Source organism: Narcine bancroftii, chromosome 1 (genome assembly GCF_036971445.1).
Source record: "Narcine bancroftii isolate sNarBan1 chromosome 1, sNarBan1.hap1, whole genome shotgun sequence".
Taxonomy (NCBI): domain Eukaryota; kingdom Metazoa; phylum Chordata; class Chondrichthyes; order Torpediniformes; family Narcinidae; genus Narcine; species Narcine bancroftii.
Window position 1 is genome coordinate 340,826,023 of NC_091469.1, and position 11,950 is coordinate 340,837,972.

The 11,950-nt window shown below is 49.1% G+C and overlaps 1 protein-coding gene across 7 annotated transcripts in view; it reads right to left on the minus strand.

Moving 5' to 3' along the window:
• The window catches only part of mylk4b (myosin light chain kinase family, member 4b), a 215,784-nt gene that overhangs the window by 45,088 nt on the left and 158,746 nt on the right, over nucleotides 1-11,950 (minus strand). The window lies entirely within an intron of this gene.

Here is an 11,950-nt window from a genome sequence, read left to right on the forward strand (position 1 = left end):
TCCGAAATACGATGCCCCTCACCAGCAGGTACTGATGTATCTCGTCACTCATAAAGGATGAGCCCTGGTCGCTGTGAATATAGCTGAGATACCTGAACAGGGCGAAGATGGAGTCTATAGTCTTTATGATTGACGAAGTGGCCGTGTCTGGATATGGGATGGTGAATGGGAAGTGGGAGTACTCATCAATAATAGAGAGGAAGAAAGTATTGCCGCTCGTGGAGGGGAGAGGTCCCTGAAAATCGACACTGAGATGTTTGAATGGCCTGGATGACTTGATCAGGTATGCTTTTGCTGGGCGGTAGAAGTGCAGCTTGCACTCCACGCAGACCTGGCAAGACCTGGTCATTTCCCTGACGTCTTCCATGGAGTGGGGCAGATTGCACTCCTTGACAAAATGAACCATGCAGATGACCCCTGGAAGGCAGAGCTCATTATGCAGACACTGCAGTTGGCCAGTGTGTACAGAGGCACAGTTTCCTCTAATAAGGCATCTGGAGGGTCATTAAGAGCTCTTGACCAACAGGCAGTCATCCTCCACCTAGCTCGATCCTCCACCTAGCAATTTAGTCATTCTTGATTTTTGCCCTCTTGACATTATTAAACATGAATGCAACAGAGCATTGGTCAGTGAGGAGCGTAAATTTCTTACCAGCCAGGTAGTGTCTCCACTGCCTCATGGCTTCTACAATGGCTTGAGCCTCTTTTTCCACAGAGGGATTCCAGAGCTTGTGGTTTTGTAATGTCCATGAAAAAAATGCAACTGGCCTGCCCGCCTGGTTGAAGGTAGCAGCCAGGGTTATGTCCGAAGCGTCATTTTCCACTTGGAAAGGTACATTCTCATCCACCATGTGCATGGTGGCTTTTGCAATGTGATTCCAGAGGTAGTTAAAAGTCGTTTGGGCTTCAGCCGAGAGGGGTAAATTGGTGGCTTTTAAGAGAGGGTAAACCTTATCAGCATTTTGATGGATCCACTGGGCGTAATATGAGAAAAACCCCAGGCATCTCCTCAAAGCCTTTGTCGTTCTGGGAACAGGGAGGTCTAAAGGGGGTGCAACCTATTGGGATTGGGACCAATTATGCCATTCTCTACCACGCAGCCAACGATAGCCAGACGTTTAGTCTTGAACATGCACTTGTCAGAGTTATAAGTGAAGTTCAAAGCTTTCGCCACGTGGAGAAAACTCTGGAGTTTGGTGTCACGGTCTTCCAAGGTGTGGCGACAGATAGTGATGTTATCGAGATCGGGGAAGGTAGCCTTCTACCCATACTCATCCACCATTCTGTCCATCTGCCTCTGGAAGATAGAAACCCCATTAGTAATACTGAAAGGGACCATCTGGAATTGATAGAGACGACTGTTAGCCTTAAATTCTGTATATGGATGGTCCTCAGAATGGATTGGCATCTGGTGATGAGCACCTTTCAGGTAGATGGTCGAATAGGCCCGATACTGCGCAATATCATTCACCATGTCCAAAATTTGAGGGAGACGGTATGTGTCCAGGAGCATGTACCGCACCAATTAATAGTTTGTTTATAGTCATTTACTAGCCTGGACTTGTTTTCCCCTTTTACCACTATCATTTGAGCTCTCCATGGACTGCTGCTAAGTTCAATGATACCTTTGTTGAACAGATGTTGTGTCACAGATTGTATGAAATCTTGGTCTGCTGTGCTGTTCCTCCTGTTGGTAGCAATGGGTTTGCAGTCTGAGGACAGATTTGGGAAGAGAGGTGGGAGGTCAATATTCAGTGTGGAGAGGCTACATGTGGGTTATGATTTTAGGGGCCCTCTGTTCCAAACCGTTACAGGGGGGAGGGGACCAGATACTTTAAGGTCACATTTTTAATGTGACCAGAAGTCCAGACCCAACAACACCGGAGCACACAATTCATCAAGTATATACAAACAAAATTTACAGAATTCCCGCCTTCAAACAACAGATGTACTATATAATGTTGTTGAATACACGTAGAATGTGAATGAGACACAAGGAATATGCGGTAATTGGAAGGATACATCTTTAGGTTGCATTTTTGCAAAATCCGTGAGTCTATGAAGCTTTCAGTGGAGCCTATGTCAATTAGGCATTTAGTGGAGTGTCCAATTACCTTCACAGTCACTGTGGAGCTGCTGAGCTGGTGAGGTCTGTCCTGATCTAGGACCATTGAGGCAAGGACCCCAGAGATTCCGAACTCCTCATTCAAGTGGTCCCCCACTATCCTGGGTTGCCCTGCGTGGGTAAGGTGGTGTCGACCTCGTGGCACGGCAAGATGGCCGCCCTCCTTCCTCCAATGATAATGGCATCAAGTTTGAATTTGAGTCACGGCAAGATGGCCACCAAGCCTTTTCGTGCCATTTCCTCTCTGAGACCCTCTGTCGGCATGCAGCGCAGTAAGTGGATTCAGGTGAATTCAGGCCAGGTGGCTTGGGGCTGGAATCAGATCCGGGAGCCACGAGGACTTCCGTGGACTTCCCCGGGCTTCCTCTCCTGCAACAAACCCTCACCCAATGCCCTTTCTTACCACAGCTGGAACATACTGAGTCTTTAGCCAGGCAGAGAGATCGGGAGTGCTGGCTCTTGCTGCAAAAAAAGCACTCCCTAGCACAGGAAGCGCCAGCTGTTAGGGCTGGGGTAGCGGAAGCAGCCGGTTCTTGGAAGGGGTCACCTGGGTGAGCGATTTCACTGGCTTCAAGGTAGTCATTCTCGAGACTGGCCTGTTCCAACAATTTGGCCAGTTCAACGTGACTAGCAAGGTCCTTCTTACCCAACTTGAGCAGTCGCTGCCTTATATACCTCGAACGGACCCCCACGACTAGAGTGTCCCAGATCTGTTTTTCCTCATGAATGTGGCCTGTAGCCGCTTCATACCTGCATTTCTTGGCAAGCATCCACAGATCCAGCAGGTAGTCATTGATGGTCTCTCCTGGTCATTGGTGATATAGAGCGAGTCAGTACCTCGCTAGGACCTAGTATTGTTCCTACCCTCGAAACCAGTGCTGACCTCCTGCATTCAACGGTGTGTGGAAGACATCTCTAGTCACATTCAGGTAGACTGGAAGCAGTCTAGCCAGTACGTGAACTCCTCAGTCGCATCGGGGGATAGAGGGTCTATCAGCAACATACCTGGCTTGAGTAGCGCTTCCATCATTTAGAGAATAAGCTAATAAAATTGTAGAACAAATAAAAACTCTCACAACTGGAGGGAGAACAAATGCTTTTATTAGCTTAAAACTATGGGTAGGGATTCACAGTAGTCTTTGGAAGGGTTCTGGGTTTAGTCAGGAAACCAGGGCTATATATGGGGGAGGAGCCGGGAGCTGGAGCCAGCCGTCAGCACAACATACTGCCAGTGAATTCCAATTCACTGCAGTGTGGTATCTCCTGGTCCAACACCATCGCTGGACTCTGGAGATGCAGCTTGCGGGGATTGCTCCTCCCTTGCTGATTGTCAGGCAGGCAAGATGGCAGGAGCCATGAGGCACAGCAAGATGGCCACCCTCCTTCTGTTGTCGCCAATTTTGAAAACTGGCAAAATGGCGGAGACTATGTGGTGCAACAATATGGCCTCTCCCCCTTCATCTGATGAGGATGGCGCCAGTTTCGAAACGTGGTGAGATGGCCACTGGGATTTCCCAAGTTGCTGCCCTCACCGTGTGGCCCCACAGGAAGGCCATGGCGCACAGCACTGGCATTGGAAGGTTGTGGGATTAGGCTTTGGACTCACCTCAGTCAGCCCAGTGGGCATCATGCATGCATTGGACCTCTCAGCACTCACCCCTCATCCTTCAGACCTTCACCCAGTGCTCCTTCTTACCACAACCAGAGCAGATGGAGTCTTTAGCAGGACATTGAGTTCTTGGGTGCTGCTGCCAATGGAAGAAGAAGCATCCCTTGGTGCAGGAAGCTGTCGTCATTAGGACGGATGCCACCTGTGGAGCCGCTTCGGAAACCAAATCTTGGTGGAGTGTGCCTTCCAGGTTGTCAACTCCCAGTTGGGCCATCTCCTGCATCTTGGCCAGTTGCACATTGTCAGACAGTGCGGTGCTGCCTTGCTCCAGCAACTGTTCCCTGATGTACTTGGACCTCACACTACTGACAAGAGCGTCCCGGATCTGCTCGTCATCCCGTTCCCGGTCTGTGCCGTCTTCGTACCTGCAGTTCCTCGTGAGTGCTCATAGGATGAGGACAAAATCTTCAATGGACCCACCAGGCCGCTGCTTCAGTTGTGAGAGCTGGTGCCTTGCTAGGATGACATTTTGGGTCCTCATGTAAACAGCCTTCATCCTTTCGATGGCCGATTCGTAAGTTGTGTAGTCCTTGACGATCGGGAATCCTTTAGGTCCAACGCGTGAGAGGAGCACTGACCTTTTGAGTTCATCTGTAGAGTGGACTGTTTGTTTGGCCACCAGGTAGATTTGGAAGAACTCCAGCCAGTATGTGAGTTTCTCCAGGGCCTCTGGGGACAGAGGGTCAAGTAGGAGTATCGTTGGCTTCAATAGAGCTTCCATCCTCTTTTTACTGAATAAAATTGTAGTGTGACTGAGAGCACTCAAGACCAGAGAGAGTACAACACGCTTTTATGCAGTAAGAATAAACAGGGTTTATATCGGGATATGTGGGGGAAAAGTTGGGGGAGAAGCCAGTCCTTAGGACATTACATCAGTAGTGAATTCCCAGTTCACTACATCAAGTTAATTTTCTAGATAGCTGGATCAGAAGAAAAATACTCTAAATCACACATGTCAAACTCTGGCCCACGGGATTTGGCCCGCAAGATCATTTCAAAAATGTATTAGAGGTGGCCCGCCCTGCAGCGAGAGCCGATGCTGTTTTTTGGTAATGTCACCCCCACCATCCTCCCCCTTCATTGCACATCCTTCCCCATTGTAACACGAGAAATTGTAACATGAGAAGTCTGTCGCTGTCATCAGCCGGCAAACCAGTTGGAAGGCTCCCCGCACAACCAGTCACTTCTCCCACCTGTTGAGCGGTGCGGCGGATGGGCGAGCGCCTGTGATTTCCTGTCGGCGTGACGGGCATGGCAGGCTGCGCACGGCCCTCGGGCAGCGCGAGCCCTGCGCGACTGGCACCGGACGGCCCTTCCACAGCGCGAGCGCACTTCTCCCGGTCGCCACGGCCTTCAGCGCTTGCACCTGCGCAGACCCCAGGGACGACTGGTTCGGCCCTGCACGTGAAGAGAGAGATGGTGGCTGTCCGCAAAGGCTGATCGGCAGCGCGCTGGGCCTGAGTGGGTGGGTAAGCAGGGGTGGGCAGAGGGTGTAGGTGAGGAGTAATAGGCAGGGGAGGTTATGGTGGTGCGAGGGCAGTTAGAGGGAGGGATGAGTAGAAGGAGGGGTGGATAGGGAAGAGGTAAAAGGGGAGGGGCAGGGCGAGTAGGGGAGGGGTGATTAGAGGGTGAGAGACAGGTAGAGGGAGGAACAGGTTGAGGGGAGAGGCAGTAGAGGGGCGTGTATAGGATGGGGTGGGTAGAGGCAGAGCGAGTGGAGTGAAGGGTGAGTAGAGGTTGGGTAAAGGACTGGTCAGGTAGAGGGATGGTGGGTCGAGGGTGAATAGAGGCCTAGAGCCTAGGAGTGAGCAGGAAATGCTGAGTCCTGATGAAGGCCAAAATGGACACAGCCTGTGAATGCTGACTACATCTCCACAGGGACCAAATATGTTTCCCTCAGGTCAAGCAAAGGGTGAACTTGAGCTACCTGCTCCTGACCTGTAACATTATCCTCCTAAAGTTATATCCTAAAGTTTAACATTACATATGTTGAAAGAAGAAAAAACATGCAGATGTTGTTGAAAATTTTCAATAAATATTTAGTTCGGCCCTCGACTTAGTCCAAGTTTTTAATTTTGGCCCTCCGTGAATTTGAGTTTGACACCCCTGCTCGAAATGATTCCATCCTTCAGCTGCAAAGTGCTGTGCACTCCTGACCTAGACAGCTACTTTCATTTAGAGTCTATTCTGATGCCTTCCTGTTCTTTCTTTATACCTTGAATAACATATCTTTACCTTCTATGGTTGCTGTGAGCCTGGCTGAGTTCCTCCAACATTTCTATGTGTTTTATTTAGCTACTTTCATTCTCTATCTCCCTCCCGTTCTGACCCATCTGCACTAGCCCCTTGCACTGCTCCAAGTTAGGCCAATATAAGCTTGAAGAACAGCACCTCAGAATCAAAATCAGAATTCAGAATTAGAATTTTTCTCATGAACATGCCACAAAATGCATTGTTTATTCTTGTTTGGCTTGGCTTCGCGGATGAAGATTTATGGAGGGGTAATGTCCACGTCAGCTGCAGGCTCGTTTGTGGCTGACAAGTCCGATGCGGGACACGCAGACACGGTTGCAGCGGTTGCAAGGGAAAATTGGTTGGTTGGAGTTGGGTGTTGGGTTTTTCCTCCTTTGTCTTTTGTCAGTGAGGTGGGCTCTGTGGTCTTCTTCAAAGGAGGTTGCTGCCCGCCAAACTGTGAGGCACCAAGATGCACGGTTTGAGGCGATATCAGCCCACTGGCGGTGGTCAATGTGGCAGGCACCAAGAGATTTCTTTAGGCAATCCTTGTACCTCTTCTTTGGTGCACCTCTGTCTCGGTGGCCAGTGGAGAGCTCACCATTTAACACGATCTTGGGAAGGCGATAGTCCTCCATTCTGGAGACGTGACCTACCCAGCGGAGTTTGATCTTCAGCAGCGTGGATTCAATGCTGTCGGCCTCTGCCATCTCGAGTACTTCTTTGTTGATGATGAAGTCACTCCAATGAATGTCGAGGATGCCATTGTTTATTAACATTTATTTAAACTACATTATTATTAAATAAATAAAATAGTACAATAAAAAGGAAAAAGACAAAGTACGGCAGTCTCTTTGGTTTATTGTTCATTCAGGAATCTGATGGCAGAGAAGAAGAAGCTGCCCTTGTGCCGTTGACTTCAGGCTCCTGTACCTTTTTCCCGATGGTAGCGGAGTGAATAGGGCATGGCTTGGGTAGTGGGGGTCCTTGAGGATAGACACTGCCTCTTGTAGATGTCCTAGATGGAGTGAAGACAGGCTTCCATGATATCGCAGGCTCAGTTAACAACCCTTTGGAGTATTTTTCTTGTCTTGAGCATTGGCACCTCTGTACCAGTTATACAGCCAGCCAGGATGCTCTCCACAGTACATCTGCAGAAGTTTTTGAGTCTTTAGTGACATACCAAACCTCCTCAAACACCTCACAAAGTATAGCTGATGGCGAGCCTTCTTTGTGATTGCATTGACATGGAGGCTCCAGGACAGACCCTCGGAGATCTTGACAGCCATGAATTTGAAGTTCTTTACCCTCTCTACTACTGACTCCTCAATGAGGACTGGTTTGAGCTCTCCTTGACTTCCGCCTGAAGCCCACAATCATTTCCTTGGTTTTGCTAACTTTGGGTGCAAGGTTGTTGTGATACCACTCAACTATCTGATTCATCTCCCTCCTGTACGCTTCCTCGTTGCTGTTCATGATTCTGCCAACAACCATGATGTCATTGACAAATTTGTAGATAGCATTGGAATTGAGCCTGGCCACAGTCATGGCTGCAGAGTGAGTAGAGCAGTGGCTAACCACACATCCTTGAGATGCATCTGTGCTGATCGTCAGTGAGGAGGACATGTTGTTTCAAATTCATACTGACTGTGGTCTTCCGATGAGGAATCAAGGATCCAGTTGCAGAGGGGGATGCAGACACCCAGGGTTTGGAGCTTGTTGAATGGCACTGAGGAAATAATGGTATTGAAGACTGAGTTGTAGTCAATGAGGAGCAGCCGTATGTACAAATTGCTGTTTTCTAGGTGATCTAGAGCTGAGTGCTTAGGTATGTGTTAATTCTGGCCACAACTAACCTCTCAAAGTATTTCATCACCTCATTGTCTGTTTTGGCACATTTCAGTCTCTGGGTCTCAAACTGGAATCCAATGGTAACTAAAAAGTAGATTACGAAAATCTATAGACACCGTGGTTGAAGTAAAAACACCAAGTGCTGGAGAAGCTCAGCAGGTCAAACAGTGTCCTTTAAGTTGCAAAGGTAAAGATATATAACTGACATTTCAGGCTTGAGCCCTTAATCAAGGGATGAGAAAATACCGGCAGGTTTCCAAACAAAAGAGAAGGGAGGGGAAAAGGGGTGGGAAAGGTAGGAGATGATAGGTGGAGAGGGGAAGGATGGGACAACAGCAATGAGGGGGAGGAGGGATGGTTGGGTGGGTGAGTGGGAAGGGAAGGAGAATTGTAAAGGCAGAAAGGGGAGGCAGGAAATGAAAACTCGAGCAGTTTAGTAGAAAGCAAAAAAGTCAATGTTAATCCCATCTGGATGGAGGGTGCCCAGATAGAAAATAAAGTGTAGATCCTCCCATTTTCAGGTGGTCTGGGTGGGATAGTACACAAGGCAACGGACAGACATGTGAGTGTAGGAGTGTGACTCGGAATTGAACTGGTTGACTACTGGGAGGTCGCTGTGGTTGTGGATGGAGAGGAGGTGCTGAGCTAAGTGATCTCCCAATCTGCAACCAGTCTCTCTAATGTAGAGAATGCCACAAAGGGAACAGTGGATGCAGTAAATAAGTCCTCTGGATGTACAAGTGAAGTGTTGCTTCACGTGAAAGACCATGGTGAGGGGGGAGGTGTGAATGCAAGTGTTACATCTCCTGTGGGCACAGGGGGAAGTTGCCAGGGGTGCAATGGGTGGGGAGGGATGAGTGCATGAGGGAATCGTGGGGGGGGAGCGGTTCCTGTGGAAGATCAAGAGGGGAGGAGAAGGAAAAATGTGTTTGGTGGTGGGATCCTGTAGTAAGTGCAGGAAATTCCAGTGGAGGATTTGTTGGATGTGGTGGCTGGTGGGGTTGTAGGTGAGGATGAAGGGGACTCTATGTTTGATGTATCTGGAGGCAGAGGGGACCAGGACAGATGAGCAGGAAATGGAGGAGATGCAGGTGAGGGCTGATTTGATGGTGGTGGAGGGGAAGCCACGTTTGTGGAAGGAGTCAGACATTTTGGAAGATCTGGACTGGAAAACCACATCTTGGGAACAGATGCGGCAGAGACAGAGAAATTGAGAGAAGGGGATGGAATCCTTGCAGGGAACAGGGTGTGACTGAAGTGTAGTCCAGGTAATTGTGGGCTTAGAGAGTTTGAGATGGAAACAGAGAGATCCAAGAAGGGGAGAATGTTATCAGAGATGGACCAGGTGAGTTTAAGGTCAGGGTGGAAGTTGGCCACGAAGTGGATGAAGTTGACAAGCCTATCATGGGCGCATGAGACAGCCCCGATGTAGTCATCTAAATACCATAAGAAGAGTTGAGGGGTTTTACCTTTGTAGGCCTGCAGCAAGGATTGCTCCACAAAGCCCATAAACAGGCAGGTGTAGTTTTGTCCCATGGCTACGCCTTTGATTTGGAGGAAATGAGATGAGTTGAAAAAGAAGTTATTTAGAGTAAGGACAAGTTCTGCCAGATGGAGGAGGGTCGTGGTAGAGGGTGACTGGTCGGGTCTTTGCTTTCAGACCTTCTGTGTGGGGGATAGAGGTATAAAGGTGCTGGACATCATCGTGTAGATGAGGCATTCCGATTTGGAGAATCTGAAGGGCATGTGAGTTGTCATAGATGTAGATGGGGAGGGATTGGACCAGAGGAATCAAGGTAAGATGATACTAGTTTGGTGGGGAAGCAGGTAGAAACAATGGTCTACCTTGGTGGTTTGGTTTGTGTATCTTGGGTAGTGTGGGGATGGCAGACAATGAGGTTGGTAGGTGTGAGGGGGAGGTGAACAGAGGTGATGAGGTTGGAGATAGTGTTGGAGACAGTGGCTTTATGTGTAGTGGTGGGGTACTGTGGGAATGAAAGCTAGGTGGAGGTGTCTGAGAACTGTCAACTGGCCTCGGCAAGGAAGAGGTCAGTGTACCAGACCATAACTGCCACACCCTTGTCTGCGGGTTTGATGGTGAGGTTGGGATTGTTGCGGAAAGAGTGGAGGGCAGAACTTTCTGAGGAGGTGAGGTTGGAATACGAGACGGGGGTTGTAAAATTGAGATGGTTGTTTTCTCAGTGATAATTGGAAATAATAAGGTCCAGAGCCAAAAGCTGGCCAGGACAAGGTGTCCAGAAAGAAGAAGAAGAAGAAGAAGAAGGTGAAGGCGAAGGTGAAGGCGAAGGCGAAGGCGAAGGCGAAGGCGAAGGCGAAGGCGAAGGCGAAGGCGAAGGCGAAGGCGAAGGCGAAGGCGAAGGCGAAGGCGAAGAAGAAGAAGAAGAAGAAGGCGAAGAAGAAGAAGAAGAAGGCGAAGAAGAAGAAGAAGAAGGCGAAGAAGAAGAAGAAGAAGAAGAAGGCGAAGAAGAAGAAGAAGAAGAAGAAGGCGAAGAAGAAGAAGAAGAAGAAGAAGGCGAAGAAGGCGAAGAAGAAGAAGAAGAAGAAGAAGGCGAAGAAGGCGAAGAAGAAGAAGAAGGCGAAGAAGGCGAAGAAGGCGAAGAAGAAGAAGAAGGCGAAGAAGAAGAAGGCGAAGAAGAAGAAGAAGGCGAAGAAGAAGAAGGCGAAGAAGAAGAAGGCGAAGAAGAAGAAGGCGAAGAAGAAGAAGGCGAAGAAGAAGAAGGCGAAGAAGAAGAAGGCGAAGAAGGCTTTAAACAGGAGAAAGGGCTTTGGGAAGGGGGTGGAGAGTCATGGTCATGGAAGTGAGCCCGGAGGTGGAGGCAACGGAAGAAGAGTTCAGCACTGTGGCGTGCACGGAACTCATTGAGGTGTGGGCAGAGGGGGACAAAAGTAAGGCCTCTACTATGGGGAAGGCCAGAGATGATAGTAAAATTGAAGCAGGGGAAAAAGTGGGGATTGGTGTTGTGGGGGGTGTTGGGGGAGGGGGAGGAGGAGAGTTGGGGGAGTCTGAAAGTGGAGATGGAAGGTCGGGGAGATTGAAGGGAGCAGGAGGAAGGTTTGGGGAGTTGGTGGGGGAAGGGAGTTAGGGAGGTCGGGAAGGGGAAGGTTGGGAGTTTTTTTTTAATCAAGGTATGATGAAACTAGTTCAGTGGGGCAGGACCAGCCAAAAACAATGGGTATGCCTGAATGGTTGGATTTGTGTATCTTGGGTAGATGGTATAAATGGGCAGTGCGAGGGTGGGAGAGAATGAGATTGTGGCTGTGGAGGGGAGGTGACAAGAGGTGATGGTGTTGGAGACAGTTGCTTGATGTGTAGTGGTGGGGTCCTGTGGGAGGGGTCGATTGGAGAAGGTGTCTGAGAACTGTCTACTGGCCTTGGCAAGGTAGAGGTCAATGTGCCAGACCACAACTAGCCCACCCTTGTCCACGGATTTGATGGTGAGGCTGGGGTTGTTGTGGAGAGAGAGTGGAGGCAGAGCATTCTAAAGAGGTGAGGTTGGAATATAAGAGGAGGGTGGTAACATTGAGACAGTTGATGTCTCGGTGGCAGTTGGAAATAAAAAGGTCCAGAGCAGGCAGCTGGCCAGGATGAAGTGTCCAGGAGGAGGAAGAAAATGAAGCAGGAGAAAGGGGTCCTGGGTGGGGAGGTGGAGAGTCGCGGTTACGAAAGTGGGCCTGGAGGCGGAGGCAATGGAAGAAGAGTTTGGCATTGCAGAGTGCATGAAACTCATAGAGGTGTGAGCGGAGGGGGACAAAGGTGAGGCCTCTACTGAGGTCTGAACACTCCGTCTCAGATGGGGGAAAGCCAGAGAGGATAATAAAGACTAAGCAGGGGTAAGAGTGGGAATCGGTGTAGTGGAACTCACTTTGTCTGCTTATATCAGAACTGGTGATACTGCTGTAAAATTGTTCCTCTTTAATATTAACTCTTTTTGGTTTTCTAGGTCCTGGCACAAATTGATCTGCTGGACTTTTATGGAATTCTCTTAGCCTCAACAATAGCTCAGACCTGTATATCTCTATCTTTGTATTGTGTTTTCTCTCTCTTTAATGTC